This window comes from Cebus imitator, unplaced genomic scaffold, assembly GCF_001604975.1.
Source record: "Cebus imitator isolate Cc_AM_T3 unplaced genomic scaffold, Cebus_imitator-1.0 Scaffold353, whole genome shotgun sequence".
Lineage (NCBI taxonomy): Eukaryota > Metazoa > Chordata > Mammalia > Primates > Cebidae > Cebus > Cebus imitator.
Window position 1 is genome coordinate 2,038,708 of NW_016107668.1, and position 19,217 is coordinate 2,057,924.

The 19,217-nt window shown below is 37.5% G+C and overlaps 1 non-coding gene across 1 annotated transcript; it reads left to right on the top strand.

The window, feature by feature from the left end:
- The first annotated feature begins 1,620 nt into the window (after positions 1–1,620).
- LOC119467939 lies at positions 1,621–1,756 on the top strand. The gene has a single exon (XR_005196567.1). It is a non-coding gene; the product is annotated as a U8 small nucleolar RNA (small nucleolar RNA).
- Positions 1,757–19,217: the final 17,461 nt, after the last annotated feature.

Here is a 19,217-nt window from a genome sequence, read left to right on the forward strand (position 1 = left end):
ATGTGTTTCCATTTGTTTGTCCCATCTATGATTTCTTTCAGCAGTATTTGTAGTTTTCCTTGTAGACATTGTTCACCTCCTTGGTTAGGTGAAAGATGTCTACAAGGAAAACTGCAAAACACTGCTGAAAGAAATATTCCTAAGTATTTTTATTTTTTTGCAACTATTGTAAAATGGGTTGAATTCTTGATTTGATTCTCAGCTTGGTCACTGTTGGTATACAGCAAGTCTACTGATTTGTGTACATTAATTTTATATTCTGAAACTTTACTGAATTTATAATTTCTTGCCCTTATGTGATTATTATGCATTGTATGACTGTATCAAAATATCTCATGTACCCCATAAATATATACACCCACTATGTATCCACAAAAATTAAAAATAATTTTATTAAAAACACCACAGTTTAACAAGACCCCCTGGTGATTTATGTGTAGATCATAATTGGAGAAGCTAAGGTTTGAGTATGTCCCTCAAAACTTGTGTGCTGGAAGCTTAATCCTCATCGCAACATTGTTGGGAGGTAAGGCCTAATGACTAGTGGTGATTAGACCATGAGAGCTTTGCTCTTATGAATGGATTATCACTTTACTTTTATGAAGTCATTATCACTATAGTAAGTTATCACAGGAATGGTTTCCTTACAAAAGGATAATTTTGGCCCCTTTTTCTCTCATGTGCCCTCTCTTCATGCTTCTGTCATAGATGACGCAGCAGTAAGTCCCTTGCCAGAAGATCCTGTACTTCCTAGCCACCAGAACCCTAAGCTATACATTTCTGTCTATAAATTATCTGGCGTACAGTAGTATGTTGTAGCAACACAAAACAGAGAAGTATTGGTTTTGGGCACAACGGAAGAGTAATGCATAAGCCTGAGCTCTAATAATCCTGATTCTGCCACTTACTAGCCATACTAAATTTTACCTTAGTTTCTTCACCTTAAAAGTGAGATTAAATAATAACCTCCAGGGATGTTCTGTGATTTTATTTACTTATTGCATCTGAAGGCCAGAGTAATCCCTCAATAAATATTTGTCAAATCTAGCTACAAAAAAAGTTGGAACCATTTAGTAACCCCTTTAACTTCCACTTTGAAGTTAAAACTGAAATGTATTTTTACAAATCATTTTTTACCATGAGCTGAATCTGTTCATTTTTATTAAAATGTAGAATTAGTTTCTTTGATGTTTCTTCTTAAATTCTTAAATAGAGATTTAAAAAGAAATGGTTTCTTCCCCTGCCCTCTCTCTTCCTTCAATTTATCTTTCCTCTAAACACAAAAGAAGGGAAGAACCCTACAAAGAAAAAAATCAAATGAGCATGATAGTAATTTTTCAGAACTTCAAAATGTATGTCAGTAAATTAAACTCTTTAAAAGCAGCACATGTAGCCCTGAAGAGGCCCTGCTATTAAATGGTTAAATAACAAGACAGGAGCACAAAGCAAACTTGTCGGTAGCATGTATACAATGTCTGTGTTAAACCCTTGATCTGTTCAAAGGGAGATGGCAGCAAGATAGCCAAAGAGCAGAAGAAGCTTGCCAAACTAAATAAAGAAAATCAAGACAGAGAGCAGGAATAAATGTAACAAAGATACCACAAAGATATCTTGGAGTTATGGTCAGGTGGAATAATCCTTATCTGCTTCTTCTTTTGAAGGGCAGGTTAGAACAGGATAATTGGAGATCACATGATACATGACTCAAGGTTCTGTGTAATCAGGATTTACAATATCCTGATTATTCCTATCTTACTCTTCCTGAAAAAAGAGATGTATTCGACGTATATGGCTAAAATATTGCATGTGGGTGATCAATAGCCCCAAGGAGCACCTGATGTCAGACCCTTTGGTTGACTTGAGACCTCAGATTTTGAAATACGGACCAAAGCTACAAACTGTAAAACAGTCAATTATACCCGTAATATAAAAGAAACTGTTCTTCCAATTTTGGTTAACAATAGGTTTTTTTCTGTATAAATGATGATCTTATCAACCAAATTCTTATTTTTAAAATTCATTTTATAAAATATAGTTTATCTCAAATGACTCTCTATTTACAACCTGCTTGTGGATCTTCAATCCTTCTTGCCAATGTCACTGGATTAACAGTCCTCACCTACCAAATGGCAAGGCTTCTGTCCTTTCTGATGTCTCTTAGATGTTCCAAAACGGATGCGGACTATCTCACAGAGAATTTCCACAGCTTCCTGCGTCTCTGTTATCCTTATGCTCTGGCACTTTACATTACTCTTGGCTTATTCTGCTTGGCACAGAACTCATATGGTGTCGATGGCCTCTGACATCCTTTGGAGCATCTATCTTCTCAAATTCTGGTGCTTGGGATGACATCCGACATGCCTCCAAGTTCCTGTCATAAACACCACCTGAAACTTTATTTTGGTAACCCACACATTGGTGTTAACCCAAACTTGACCTCCAGTCCTCACCTCTCCCTGACTGGTAGACAAATGATTTCCACATTTTCATCCCTTCCATTAGAAGGAAGAAGGAATCTGACAGCAGAAATGTTTGGGCTCATAGTAATAAACTGCTTTTAACTTCGGCACATAACTCTCTCTTTTCTGGGGTCATAAGTGACCACAGACGTCTGAGCTGTGTACACTTAAGAGCAACCTCACATTTGTACCCTGCATCAATGCTCTCTTCCCATTGTGACAGACTCTTTCAATTGTTCTGGTAATTCTTTTCTCTTAGGAGTCCTTTTGTCTCTTATTTTACTCTGGTTTCCTTTGAAGATTCTAATGAAGCCATTTTTTATCCTCCACAAATGTCCGTAAGAGTCTGACCCTGATGTCACACAAAGCCAGAGGTGGAGTTAGAAGTATGAGATAGACTGACAGTAAGTGTTTGATGCCTTGACATGCTCAGTCCTGATTTCACTAGTCCCAAATTTTAAAACTAATTAATAGCACATTTTGAATTACTAGAGACATAGATTTATATTAAATGGCCCTAGTCAACATTTTACATGCAAATATTTTCTCAAATATTGACAGCACTTGTTTCATGTCTCAGATCAATTTCAATGTTACTTGCTAAAAAAGTGAAGGTAGGATATGAGCCCAATAATCAGACTACAAGCTTGCACCTACCATTAATTCTACTTGCAAATTAACATACTAAATAAAAATGCACTCATAGTCTTTAACTTTCAGCATTATATTAAACATTATATTTCAACATTATTTTTAAAATAAAGGAATCTTGGTGAAGATAAGGACAACTACTTCAATTTATGTTATTTTATTTTATTTTAAAGATGGGGTTTCATCATGATGGCCAGGCTGGTCTTGAACTACTGACCTCAGGTTATCCACCAACCTCAGCCTCCCAAAGTGCTAGGATTACAGGCGTGAGCCACCGTGCCCAGCAATTTATTTTATTTTTTAGTAATTTTAACTTTTATTTTAGAAACAGGGGGTACATGTGCAAGTTTGTTACCTGGTCATATTGCATGATTCTGAAGTTTGGAGTATGACTGATCCCAACACCCAAGTACTGAGAACAGTATCCAACAAGTAGATTTTCAACCCATCTCCCTTGCCCTTCAAGTAGTCCAGAGTGTCTATCAGTCCCATCTTTATGTCCATGAGTACCCAATGTTTAGCTCTAACTTAAGAGTGAGAACATGCCATATTTGGTTTTCTATTTTTGTGTTAATTTGCTTAGGATATTGACCTTCAGATGCATTCATGTTGCTGCAAAAGATGAGATTTCATTCTTTCTTATAGCTACATACTATTCCATGGGGTGTATGGGCCACATTTTCTTTATCTCATCCACTGGTGATGGACACCCAGGTTGATTCCATGTCTTTGCTACTGTGAATGGTGCTGCAATGAACATACAAATGCATGTGCCTTTCTAGCAGAATGATGTATCTTTTGGGTGTATACCCAGGAAAGGGATTGCTGGGTTGAATGGTAGTTCAGTTTTGAGTTCTCTAAGAAATCTCCAAACTGCTTTCCACAGTGGCTGAACTAATTTACCACTAACAGTGTATAAGTATTTCCTTTCCTCTGTAACCTTACCAGCATCTGTTTTTCTTTGACTATCTAATGATAGCCATTCTGACCTGTGTGACATGGTATCTCATTATGGTTTTGATTTTCATTTTCTAGTAATTAGTGATATTAAACATTTTTTCATATGCTTATTGGAATTGTGTGTCTTCTTTTGAGACTTGTGTTCATGTCCTTTGCCCATTTTTTTAATTAAAGGGCTGTTTTTTGATTGTTGATTTGTTTAAGTTCCTATAGATTCTAAATATTAGGCCTTTATAAAAGGCATAGTTTGCAATTTTTTTTTCCATTCAGTAGGTTGTCTGTTTACTCTGTCAATATTTTATCTTGCTGTGCAGAAGCTATTTACTTTCATTAGGTTCCACTTGTCAATTTTTAGTTTTGTTGCAATTGCTTTTGAGGGCTTAGCCAAAAATTATTTGCCAAGACTGATATAGAGAAGGGCATTTCCTAGATTTTCTTCCAGGCTTTTTATAGTTTGAGGTCTTATATTTAAATATTTAACCCATCTTGAATTAATTTTTTTTTCTTTTTTAATTCTAACCCGACCTGGTACACAATGAGTCAAATTTTTTATATAGTAAAAAGTAGCAGTCTAGTTTCATTTTTCTGTATATGGCTAACCAATTATCCCAGCAATACTTATTGAATAGGAAGTCCTAGCCCCATTGTTTATTTTTGTTGGCTTTGGGCAGATGGTTGTAGGTGTTAAGCTCTATTTCTGTTTTGTGTTTTTTTTAAATTCTGTTCCATTGGTCTAGGTGTCTTTTTTTGTACCACTACTATAATGTTTTGCTTACTATAGCCTTACAGTATAGGTTGAAGTCAGGTAGTGTGATGCCTCCAGCTTTGTTAACATCTTAGACCAGATGGAGTTACAGACAAATTCTACCAGATATATAAAGAACTATTATCAGTTCTACTGAAACTATTCCAAAAAAAACTGAAGAGAAAGGGCTCCTCTATAACTCATTCTATAAAGCTAGCATCAGCCTGATACCAAAATCTGGCAGAGACACAATGAAATAAGAAAACTTCAGGCTAATATTCCTGATGAACATAGATGCAAAATTCCCCAACAAAATACTAGCAAACCAAATCCAGTAGCACATCAAAAGGTTAATACACCCTGATCAAGTAGGCTTTATTCCTGGGATGTACAGCTGGTTCAACATATGCAATCAATAAATGTAATTTACCACATAAAGAGAATTAAAAGAAAAAGCCGTGTGATTATCCCAACAGATGCAGAAAAAGTGTACAATAAAATCCAAAATCCCTTGATGATAATAACCCACAACAGACTAGGCATCAAAGGAACATACCTCAAAATAATAGGAGCCATCTATGACAAACCCATAGCTAACATCATACTGAACAGGCAAAAGCTGGAACCATTCCCCTTGATAAGTGGAACAAGACAAAGATGACCTCTCTCACCATTCCTATTCAACATAGTACTGGAAGTTCTAGGCAGTGCAATCAGGCAAGAGAAAGAAATAAAATGAATCCAAATAGGAAAGGAAGAAGTCAAACTATCTCTTTTCACTGATGATATAATTCTATACCTAGAAAGCCCTAAATACTCCACCAAAAGGCTCCTAGAACTGATAAATACTTTTAGTAAAATTTCAGGATACAAAATAATGTATAAAAGTCAGTCTCATTTCTATACATCAATAACATTCAAGCTGAAAGTCAAATCAAGAACACAATTCCATGTACAGTAGCCACACGCAAAAACTGAAATACCTAAGAATATATTTAACCAAGGAAGTGAAAGGTATGTACAAGAAGAACTACAAAACACTGCTGAAAGAAATCAGAGATAACACAAATAAACGAAAAAACATTCCATGCTCATGAACTGGAATAATCAATATCATTAAAATGGCCATACTGTCCTCAAAATTTTTGGATTCAACACTATTCCTATCAAACTGCCAAAGTCATTTTCCATAGAAACAGAAAAAACTATTCTAAAATTCCCACGGTACTTCATCTTAGAGATAAAGAAATGAAGACCCATAGAGTTGAAATGATTTCAAAAGTTGCTAGTCTTGAACTCAAACTGAAACCTCCTTATTCTCAATTTGGTTATGTTACTTTTACATCCATTACTATATAAAAATAGCCTATGATGTTGAAATATTTTGCCACAATGATCCATTCATTTAGCCAGTAGATATTATTAAAGTATCTTCTATGCGTCAGATGATGTGAAAGAAAAGTGATCTACCAGAAGTGAAAATATCAGTTCAAGCTTCAGGTCTTCCAAACCTGATGGGTGTAGAAATTATACAAATGAATGGCATACTTAATTCATTGTAGAATGAGCCATATCCTACATTGAGGGGTTGCAATTAAGTCATTCATAAGATCTCTTTCAGTTCTCAGGTTCTGTAATTCAACTAAACAGCTATACATGTGTTTTAAAAAAAAAACAAAAACTGATGAATGAACATTTACAGTTTCACCTGAGACCAAATGAAGGATGTTCACCTGACAGATTTAAGTCACTGGATAACATCTGATAATTAATCTTTTTGTAAATGAAGAGACTATGATAGATTACTACCTGTCATTTTGTTCAAACAAATCAAATGTCTAGTAACTTTAAAAAAAACAGGTATAGTGCAAGCCTTATGTATTCAACTGTACATTTTAAAATCTAGAAAGATAAAATGATTTTATCAATGCTTCCTTTTAAGTAAAAAAGATGTTTGATAGACCTAAACATTTAGAATTAGGCTCCCAATTTCATTTCATGTAGAATCTCTAACAGAAATCATAAATTAAATTTGACACTCCATTGAATTGGATCAGTTCCAATAGACAATCTCCAAGGGCAACCTAGGTTTCAGACATCATATAAGTAAGGTTGAAGGGGAGGAATAGGTTTTTACAAGTCATTTAATACTTTAAGAAATGGCAGAGGGTTAGATTTTAAGAAATAAGCCTAAATGTGTTTCAGATCAGTTCCTATAGATAAACAGTATGGCTGCCCATCTTTTTCTGATGACAAAATTAGAGACTATGTTTAATCCTGCTTTTCTCTTATAAATCTATTACTGTGGATATTTTAACCAAACTTTTTCTTTTGCAAATAAGAACATCCCATTTTAAAGAGATGGGTATTTTTCAGGCATTCGCACAGTAAGGCCAGAGCTCAGATTCTGTACTCAGTTCCATCCACTGCACTGCTATCTCCTTTTTGGTGTCTTGGCTCCCTCCCAATTTAGGGAATAGTTTTTAAAATATGATTGCAAGTTTTTCTCAGTACAATTGGCATTGTAAACAGGATCTGAAAGACCAAATGATGAGTCAGGAAGGAGTATCTGTGGAGGAAATCTCAGAGTTGGCAACATGCATGTGAAGTGGACTTATCCAACTGCTCAACTTTTGTGGGCCCCCACATAAGTACAGGAACACTTGGAAAACACTGGTGGAGACTGAGCACCCATTGCAAGAAGCTAAGATATTAAGGACAATAAAGATAGTAAAGGCACTGTTGTTGCAGTAAGGCTAGCTAATAAGAAATCATTAGAGCAGCCAAGACAATCCTAAGCCAAAAATAGCTGGAGGCATCATGCTACCTGACTTCAAGCTATGCTGTAAGGCTACAGTAATCAAAAAGGGATGGCACTGGTACCAAAACAGAGATATAGACCAATGGAACAGAACAGAGGCCTCAGAAGTAATGTCACACATCTAGAACCATCTGATCTTTGACAAACCTGACAAAAGCAATGGGGAAAGCATTCCTTATTTAATAAATGGTGTTGGGAAAACTGGCTAGTCATATGCAGAAAGCTGAAACTGAATCCCTTCCTTACACCTTATACAAAAATTAACACCATATAAATTACATATTTAAACATAAGACCTAACACCACAAAAACCCTAAAAGAAAACCTAGGCAACACCATTCAGGACATAGGCATAGGCAAGGACTTCAGGACTAAAACACGAAATGCTATGGCAACAAAAGCAAAATAGATAAATGCAATCTAATTAAACTTAAGAGCTTCTGCACAGCAAAAGAAACTATCATTAGAGTGAACCAGCAACCAAGAGAATGGGAAAAATTTTTGCAATCTACCCATCTGACAAAGGGCTAATATCCAGAATCTACAAAGAACTTAAACAAATTTACAAGAAAAAAACAAACAACCCCATCCAAAAGTGGGCAAAGGATATAAACAGACACTTTTAAAAAGAAGACATTTATGCAGCCAACAAACATATGAAAATAAGCTCATCATCACTGGTCATTAGAGAAAAGCAAATCAAAACCACACTGAGATACCACCTAACGTCAGAATGGTGATCATTAAAAAATCTGGAGACAACAGATGCTGGAGAGGATGTGGAGAAATAGGAATGCTTTTACACTGTTGGTGGGAGTGTAAATTAGTCCAACAATTGTGGAAGACAATGTGGCAATTCCTCGAGGATCTAGAAATAGAAATACCATTCAACCCAGCAATCCCATTATTGGCTATATACCCAAAGGATTATAAATCATTCTAGTATAAAGACACATGCACACATATGTTCACTGCAGCACTGTTTTACAATAGCAAAGACTTGGAACCAACCCAAATGCCAATCAAGGATAGACTGGATAAAGAAAATGTGGCACATATATACCATGGAATACTATGTAGCAGTAAAAAAGGATGAGTTAATGTCTTTTGTAGGGAGATGAAGGAAGCTGGAAACCATTCTCAGCAAACTGACACAAGAACAGAAAACCAAATACCGCATGTTCTCACTCATAAGTGATATTGAACAAAATATATAGACACAGGGAGGGGGACACCACATACTGGGGCCTGCTGTGGGTTGGGGGTGCTAGGGGAGGCATAGCAAGAGGCTGGGGGGGATTGGGGAGGGATAACACTAGCAGAAATACCTAACGTAGATGATGGAAGGATGGATAAGGCAAACCACCATGACGTGTATACCTATGCAACAATCCTGCACAATCTGCACATGTACCCCAGAACTTAAAGTATAATTAAATAAATAAATAATAAGTGAATGGAAATCATTAAAGTAGGAAAGGGAAAATGAGTAGAAATTCCTGCAGAGGTTCAATCTTATATCAGGTTTTTTAGGACTCCAGCTTGTTACATATCATGGCCCCTTCTTGTGTACATTTTTAAACTGATGGGCAAATTACAAAAAAAAAAAAAAAAAAAAAAATCAGAGCTCAAATGGTCAAATGCTTAACCCACAACTATAAAGTTGAGTCTTCTACTACTTTCTATTTCTCTCTCTCCTTTTCTGCCTCCTTTGAATCTGCTATTTTTAAGTTGCTCATGTTGAAATAAAACTCACTGTTTTTAATACTAATTCAAGGTTATTTGGGGATTCTGTTTTTCTTATACAGTTCAGCCAGTTCTAGCCAAAATGTAAACAATGAAATTCATTTGAAACTGAAGAAAAAAAGGACAAAAGAAGTTTTTAAAAATCAAACTGCCATGGAAATTGCTTTACCCAAAATTTTGATCCACAGCTCTTTTTGGATTACCTAACAGGGCAAATAAATTTTAACTATGTGAACAGGTCCCAATTTTATAAAAAATAGTTTGAATCCAGCTGTCTTTTGTAATATAATGAGCTTGTGATGCTGTCTCATGGCTAGAACTGCAAGGTGAAAGCTATTGGATCTTTTTATGTGTGTATACATGTTTAAATGTGTTTATGGGTAGGTACATGTATTATATTATCTGTTATATCTAGCATGCTACCAAATTAGCTTGTAAATAAATTAATAGGTTTATAATTAATAAATTAATAACTCATAAATTAAATAAGGTCAAATGCTTTCCAAATTCATATAAATTCAATAATCTTTGGTAAATACTCTGGCTTTAATATTATTAGTAAAATAAAAATATGTCTTCATCCTAGCACTTTGGGAGGCTGAGGCGGGTGGATCATGAGGTCAAGAAATCAAGACCATCCTGGTCAACATGGTGAAACCCCGTCTCTACTAAAAATACAAAAAATTAGCTGGGCATGGTGGCGCATACCTGTAATCCCAGCTACTCGGGAGGCTGCGGCAGGAGAATTGCCTGAACCCAGGAGGCGGACGTTGTGGTAAGCCGAGATCGCGCCATTGCGCTCCAGCCTGGGTAACAAGAGCGAAACTCTGTCTCAAAAAAAAAATATATGTCTTCAAAAGTGTCAGAAAACATTTTTGTCTTGAGTTACTAATTAGATACATTTCACATATGCCTCTGCTAGATACTTTATGGTGTCAGGGTTGGACATGAAGGTTATAAGACTGTAAACCCAGCCAAAAACAAAATGATCTTTGTTTGTGTGATTTTTTTTTAAAAGCAAGACTAATTTGATGTTGTTCATTTAATGGAATAATGGAAACAGCTGGATTTTTCTGAGATATCAGCAAAAATGCCCATGTTTAACTTGAAGGTTCTTGCTTAACTCAATACCTGATATTCACAAGCTATGAAAATAGTTAACAGAAAAAGAGCTTGCAATGCTATTTAGCTTTATATAATGTCTTGGTTCTCACTAGTAATCTGGATAAACTGCTAAAAGTGAATAGGCTGAATAAATGTAAATGAGATCAATGCTTGTGGGAAAAACTTTCATGAAACTCAATTATTTTAGGCACTCATTGAATGTATTGATCATTTCCAATTTTTTTTTAAAAAAAGGTTATAACATGAGGGAAGCATTGGTGGACCTCAGTGAGCTGAATAAAAAGAAGGACTATGTCCAAAAAGTAACTAAGGAGCAAAAAGGGGATGATGGGCCAAATGGGTGTCTGTGCACTTGCACCGCCCAAGCAGGCAATATATATCAAATGGTACTGTCTGCGGGAGGGCACTCTGAAATCGCCCAAACAATCCAGGAATTACGTAAGTACACATAGTCAGCATGGCCCACAGCCCCTGTAGCAGTCCTATGTGGCCTATGAAGAAGTCAGATAGTGCCTGGAGAATGACTGTAGATACCATGAACTGGACAAAGTGGTGTCCCCTGTACATGCAGCTGTGCTCAGCATTGCTCAACTGCTAGAGCAAGTGGTCTGTAAGCTGGGAAAGGTCTATGCTGTGACTGACTTGTCTAATACCTTTCCTAGTATTCCTTGAGCCGAAGAGTCACAAGACCAGTTTGCCTTCACTTAGTAGGGCCAACGACAGACTTTTTAGGTTCCACCACAAGGGTACCTGCACAGCCCCATCATATGTCACAGTATGGTTGCAAAGGACCTGTCTAGGCTCTCTTTGCCTGCCTTGGTCTTCCTGGTTTACTGTATTAATGATGACATGCAAACCTCAGAGTCTTTGACAGATTTAGAGATTGCTTTACAAACTATTTTGGGTGGCCTAACAGACAGGGAATGAGAAGTCAACCCCAAGAAGAAACAGAGGCCCAGTGTCGCCATCAAATTCCTGACAGTCGTCTAGTTGGAGAAGATGTAAAACATAGCCAGAGCGGTCATCAGTGGGGTACCACAGCAGCCTGCTCCCCAGATCATAAGCACACTCCAGGTTGTCCTGGTTTTACTGGGCTACTGAAGAATACTCATTCTTCATTTGGCACAAACTCTTCACCTTTCCTTTAATAACGAAAAATTAAAAATGGGACTGTACACATACAGAGCAAGAGGCATTTGACAAAGCAAAAATATCAGTAAAACAAGCCCAAGCATCAGGTGCCCCATTGCCACAGGGTCCTTTTGTATTAGAAGCCACTAGACACGCCACAGGGATGAGCTGGGGTTTATGGCAAAAGCAAACACAAGTAATGTTACCTGTTGGGCCTTTATCTCAATTGTGGAAGGGACTGAATCCTACTATTCGGTCCTGGAGCAATAACTCTTGACTCTGTACAGGACACTGAAATGAGTGGGGTCTCTCGCCAGAAAGCGGACCACCACACAAAACTGCCGACTCCTGAAAAGGGTGAATGAAAGGTCTCCCAGCCAAGCCCAGCCCTGGAGTGGCACATCACTCGGCAGAAGTGGCATCCCTATCTATGACATAGGGGTGTCTTGTCCAGTCGTCCTTTAAGTCAGGCACTATAGGAGGTGTTAAGATCCATCCACTATAAACAAGGGGAGGCAGCAGACATGGCAATGGAGCCACCTACCAGGTCAACCATCATGTATGAGGGGACCCAGCTGACCCCCACTAGGCCTGGTACACTGATGGGCCCAGCAAAGTTATCCAATACCAGTGGTCAGCAGTTTGTGGTGCACGTGGATACTGACATCATGTGGAGAGAATGGGAAGAAGGACAAAGCAGTCAATGGGCAGTTTGGATACTCATCACCTGTGAGGCCTGGCTGCTAATCACTTACACAGAGAGTTGTGCTCCACATGGAGGACTCACCATGTGAATCCATCAATAGGCTCCAGAGAGTTGGCAGGTTTGGGACAAGCCCCTTTGGGGAATGTCCACGTGGCAGGACATTTACATAAGTTATAAGAAAAGGATGCACAACTTACGTGGGCCATGTGGATACACACAGCCCCAGGTTGCCTCTGAGAAGTCAGGAGGCAGATGCCTTTACTCATGTTTGGACAATTTGCCTGAGCCCATTGGAGGAGGCTACTATACGGATACATCATAGGAGCGGCCACCAGGGGCAGCGATGGGTGGGCCATGCCAAAGGCGGCAGGCATCGCTATCCAGTGTGGAGATGTTTGGCAGCTGTTCAGGACTGTGAGATCGGTTCATAACTGCCACCTGGAAAAGCTCCCTCCACACCAACTCACATACATCAAGGCATACAACCTGTGCGAGACTGGCAAGTCAGTTATACTGTCCTCCTGTCCCCAGGTAGAAGGAGAAGGTATGACTTAACTTGTACCACACATGGCATCACTCCCTGCGAATGGTTGGGTAGGCCAGTAAAAGAGGTGCCACAAACTCTCAGGTTTACCTGAGACTCCAAGCCATGCTTCTGAAGCAGACGGGCAGCCTGTGCTCCTGAGAACAGGATCTGCCAAATGGCGATGGCTACGTGGACCTGAAGTTGACCTGGAAAGTGCCCACATACTGGGTCAGTTTTATGGCACTGGAGGGCACTATGAAGACTGATGGAGGAGACATGATCCCAGCTATGCTTCTTTATAGACGTCTGAGAGCTTTACAATATCAACACATGGCAGTACCAATACCTACAGGAGTAGGCGTAGTGTTCGCAATGTGGGCAAGGCTGGAAACTTACCAGTTGGCTATTATGCCCACTCTCAGGGAGGGAAACAATGCATGGTACTGTAAGCTAGGCCTGAAGTCCATGCTCGCCTCCCTAATAGGGACAACGGGAGATAATACAGCAGTAATAATGTTACAAGGAGTGGATACACCCATGAGGGTTCCTACTAAACACCTGTGTTTATGCCAGCAGGCTGTTGTTCCTGCTACCCATGGAAGCTGCCCTGGAATGTAACTACGTAGCAGTCAGCAGCCAGTCCAGTTATTGGGTATATGGATAGTTCCCCTATGAAATGAGAATGATATGCCTTGCAACAGTCTGCCTTTCTTCCTACAGAATTGGAGTGTCTGGTGCAACAGCACCAATAGTGCAACCCAGGTTCACTAGGGACTGTCTCCACCCAGAAGCCTAATGGCCAACTTGATGGAGACCCAACAACATGTGCCTTTATACACACTACTTGCTGTACCCAAATCCCTGATGAAAGGGACAATGTCACAGATGCTGTAAATAATTTGTCAACTTATATCCATGATACAGCCCAATTAGGTTTCTTTGACTCATTCTCAAATTGGTTACACACCTTACCTACCCATTGGAGTTATGTTTGCTAATAGGCATTATAATTAAAGTTAGCTTCTGGTTTTTATGCTGTTATACATACTGTGGATATGACTTGTACACACAAGCCATGTCTATATGTTACAAACTTGTAGAGTTCTTCCGCTCATACCCCACACGGGGACTCTTACACAAGATTTGTGGAAAGAATGTAAGAGCAGATGGATTGCAGTGTGACACTTCCTTCACCATGTTACTTTAGGGTATATGTCTGCTGCCTGAACCCTGGAGGCCACGCTGTGAGCCAAGGTCATGGCTCCTAGACAAGGAACAGGTGTCCCTAAGAACACAAACATCTGAGAGAGAGTATATGAGAAGTTACCAGGGAAAACAGTCCCATAACACACACACATACACACACCTACACACACACACACACACACACACACACACACAGAGCAAAGAGCCAGAACACTAGCTTTAAAGCAGCTTACAGATGGGAGGCAGGATCTCTAAAGATGCCCCGCTGCCACCCAGGAGTGCCTCATATGTAAATCCTAATAAACTCCTCTGCTCGCCATGCTGGATTTGTCTGAGTCATGTTCTGGTCTCTCAGCTCCCTCACAGTTTGGGGGATGGTTTTTAAATATGAGTGTTAGTTTTTCTCATAACAGTTATTATCACCACAATGGTAAATACATTTATATCTATACTTATCAACAATTAAAAATAGACTCAAGATGTATATTACTTAAACAGTCTTATTCTTTTTTAAAGCATATTTGAAGTTGCTTTTTATTTAACCTCTTAATTCCTCTTTTCCTAAAAAACAGAGTGCAGAAAATAGAGTCATGGTTGAAAACACATCTGTCCAAAGACAAAAGCAGAATAAAAACAATAATAATCATTCAAGAAATAAAATGAGGTATTTCTTGTGTATCAAGCCGGCAAAGTTTTTGAAATGATAATATCTAGTGTTGGCAGGGCAGGTGTGGTAAAATAGGCATGCTCATTTATTACTCATGGAACAGACTTTTTAGAAAGCAATTTGACCTTAACAGTGCTCATATCATTTGACATAGTAGTATCACTTCTAGAAATATTAAAATCCAAAATAAAAAGTATTTATCCACAAGAATTTCAGCATTATTTATAATACTAGGAAATAGGAAATAACCCAATTGTCCAAGAATAGAGTAAGAGCTAAACCAAATATGATAAACATGTGATATTATGGTACCAGCAAAGAATCATTAATTTGAAGAATATTTAGCCACATAAATAAGTGCTTCTTATGTAATGTTTAGAGAGTGAGGCAAAAATAGAATCACAATTTTATAAAATAGTGAACAATAAAAAGCAAGAAAAGATAAAAGGTTAACAGTAATATCTGTTTATGAAGAGTTTACTCTTAAGTTTATAGATATGAGTTGGTAGACACATTTTTATCTATTTAGTAATACACACGTAATATACAATATACAACTAATATACCAAAGAACAGAGGCTTAATCAACTAATTATCTTTGTTCAGGGAATATCCCTTGAACAGAATCTGGAATAATGAGTAGGTTTCTAGATGGAGAACTAGTAGAGACATTCTTGAAGGAAAATATTACATATGTAAAACCACTGAGTTATTTGTATTTCTAGTATCTAGTTCAAGGGCAAAATGCTCAATTAATGTTTGTTTAATAATAAGTAAGTCATAAAGAATCATGACTTCTTTCTCCCTGAATGTCCTTTGTCTTCGTATTTCAGTCATTAAAGGTTAACTATTACAATACAATGGTATGTTTCTGTCTTTATTTGGGCTTCTACAACAAAATGTCTTAAACCGGGTAATTTACAAATAATATAAATTTATTTCTCATAGTTCTGGAGGCTGGAAAGTCCAAAATCAAGACACCAGCAGATTCAGTGTCTGGTGAAAGCTCACTCTCTACTTTATTGATGGTGCCTCTTGCTGCATTCCCACATGGTGAAAGGGCCAGGGGCACATCCTTCAACCTCTTTTATGAAGGCACCACTGTGGCTTGAACATGTCTTCAAAGCTCATGTGCTTGAAACTGGAACCCCAAAGCAACACTGTTAGGAGGTGGGGCTTAATGAGAGGTGATTCAGCTATGAGGGCTCTGCTCTCAGGAGTGAATTAATGCTGTTATCACAGCAATATGCTAGTTACCATGGAAGTGGGCTCATTTTAAAAGAAGGAGTTAAGATATCTTTTCTGTCTCTTGCTCATGTGATACCTTATGCCATGTTATGATGGAGCAAGAAGTCCCTAAACAAGATGCCAGACCCTCAGTCATGGACTTCCCAACCTCAAGAACATGATACATAAATCTGTACTCTTTATAAATTACCCAGTCTTGGATATTCTGTTATAATGGCACAAAACAGATAAAGACAAACATTAATCCATTCATGAGGGCAGAACCATCACGATTTAATCATTTTTCAAATGGCCTCACTTTTTAATACTATCACATGACTATTAGGTTCCAACATATGAATTGTAATGGAATACCAACATTCAGATCATACGAGTCAAAAAATTCCAAGATAATTAATTTTATATCAGTTACACTTTAGAATTTTGTTTCCTAAAATCATCTTGAAATTCTTTAATCTCATCGGTAATTGATCTCCAAATAGTTGTGTAGGATGAGCAAATTATGGAAGACCTCACAGAAAACCAATCAACACCTTTTAAAAGTATTAACTCTATTTTCTTGCCCTTTATTTTAAGAAACAGCTGACATTTAGGCCAAGAGCCCTTTACCTACTCATTAGCTATAGATCCAAAGAATGATTTTAGACACATTTTCTTTAAAAAAAAAAAAAAAAAAAAAAAAAAAAAAACAAATCTTACCATAGGGATCTTTGATATAATTTAGGCTTATTTTTTTTAATATTTGTTTGTTGTTGTTTACTCTTCTTAAAATACAAAAGTGATATGCTGCCAATGTCAACTGCAAAACTGATACTTTAAAAATGTGTTCTGTTACTTAACTCCTGAGTCATTACTTAACTTTTTAATATCCATACAGATGTAAGGCCATTATCCTTTGTCAGCAATTAGGAGATGGAAGGTTTGGATGGAAGCTTTATAGTGGTTTTCCAATCTAAAGAAATCTGACAGGAAAAACATCTACTGAAAGGAAGAAGCAGAGGAATGCAATCCCAACCTAGGTGAGATTTAAACCAAATGAGAATTTAATTGCAAACATTTATTTTATTTATTACTAAAATAATGTCAACTGAAATCTTGTTGTAGCTATTTTACTAACTAGATAGCCTCAACCTGCCTTCAATATTGAGCCAACTGAAATGTTGCAGCAAAGGCATAGATTCACTACAGGGTTGGGAAAGTAATATAGACACCCCCACATAAAGCTGGGTCCCCAAGGAGCTACTCCCTGAAACCATATAAGGGTAAACAGGTATAAAGAGGTATTTGCATTAGTGTTTGGGATAGTTCTGACACCAAAGAGTAACTTTTAATTGCGAGAGGTCCAACCCCTGTTCAAAGGACAGAGGTGGTCCCAATGTTTAATGACACATCCAAGGGAAAACCAAATGGCCTCACTCCACACCGTAGAAATGACGCTTTCACAATAGAGATGATGTAGAGAAAACTGAGTGATGCTTACTCATGCAGACTCAGAGGACTCTCCACTAATGAAATCTGTGCTATCAATAATGCAATCTGTGATTTCATTGGAGCAGAAAACAACAACAACAAAAAAACAACCACAGTTTTATTAAATCAGTCTGGTTCATTTATATTTTATTGGTTTTTTAGTTTTGTTTGTAACTGATTTCTAAGTGTTTTAGATGGCTGTTATGTAAAACTTGAACATATGAAGGGTTTTTACCTAGTTCTGTATTTGTATATAAAGTCTTTTTTTTTTCTCCCGAAAGAAATATATACATTCTGTAGCTTTGACAAGCACTGGCTTATCATTTGGCTTCTCGTGTAGATCCGCCTACAGGGCAGATCTGTCACCCTGGTCAGAGTGTGCCAGTAACTGCTTCCCATGGCAGTTAACAGTGGCTACTACATGTCGTGAAAGTAGCATTCCTGTTTACACATCAATCTCTATGAACTGGTTTACTCTATCAATCTCTCTATTAAATGGTTCTCCTCTGAGGCAGGAATTCATTTTTGATGGATTATGTTGAACTATGTGAAACTGCCAGTCTTGTAGGCCAAAAACGGTCAAATATCAATCTTCTTATCATGTAACTTTATACATGTTCAGGCTTCTTTTCCTTCAAGAAGGAAAGCCTGACCTAAACCAATATGAATGCATCAAAATAGAGACCTCTGGGCAGGTAATTAATCTTCCCTGATGCTATCCTAACTTTGACCAATGCCCTTCAGTCATATTAGAATTAATGGGTAAAGGTTTATTCCTAAAAGAAAATATGGTGGAAAAAAAGCAACTATTGGACATATTGTTAGTACAAGATAAATACCTTTTAAAATACAGAATGAATATGAAGTTAGACAATAAAAGTGAAACACTGCTTGAGAATCTACTTAGCCATTGATCAGAGAGATCCTTTTCTTGATAGGTCAGAAATTAACCAATCAATATTTGTATAAGGCAGTGAAAGAAAGATTTAGAGCTGCTATAAACAGACACCAGTCGGAATGGTTTTTCAATAAAGTTATTTTTGTTTTCTATTCAAAACAATATTAAGACATAATCAAATATTACTCACACTGTGTGCATGACCCTTTCTTGTGAGAGGCCTTTCCTTCTATTGTTTGAAATTCCCCAATAGTGGCAACCCCCAACCCACATCTAATTACAGGAGAGGTGGACAAAGAAGGGCTTGTTCACAGTTAATGCTTCATTGGAGCTGAGATGATCTTCCTCCCTTTTTTGTACAGAATGTGATTGTCAGTGACAATATACAAATGCTACTTTTCCGGTTTTATTTGGGGCAGTGAAATGTGCATTTCACTTTCCTCCTATAGAAATGATTCGGCAACAAGCATGACAAAATCCTCAGGACGTAGAGCAAGACATGCAGAATCTGAAGAATGCTTCACGTTCTTGTTACTTCCCGTGTTTACTGTTTATAGTTCTTAAGAGAAAAACACCCTGAACCTTGTGTACAGTAGGTCCATGTTCATTTCTTTTCCCAGATGAAGGATTATCCCTTGGCAGGCCAATGCAACTTGGCCTGAGGAACAAAATATTCTGAGACTTCCCTGGCATGACACCAAAAGGTTGAGGTTAAGAAAGAGGATATATGTTCAAAAAAGAAAACAATGTGATATGCTGGATCTATGAAAAAGAACTGAGCAAAGTTATAATAAATGGTAAAATATTCCTGAGGTCCTGTGATACTAAAGTTACTCACTTTTTCTTTCATTTAATAAT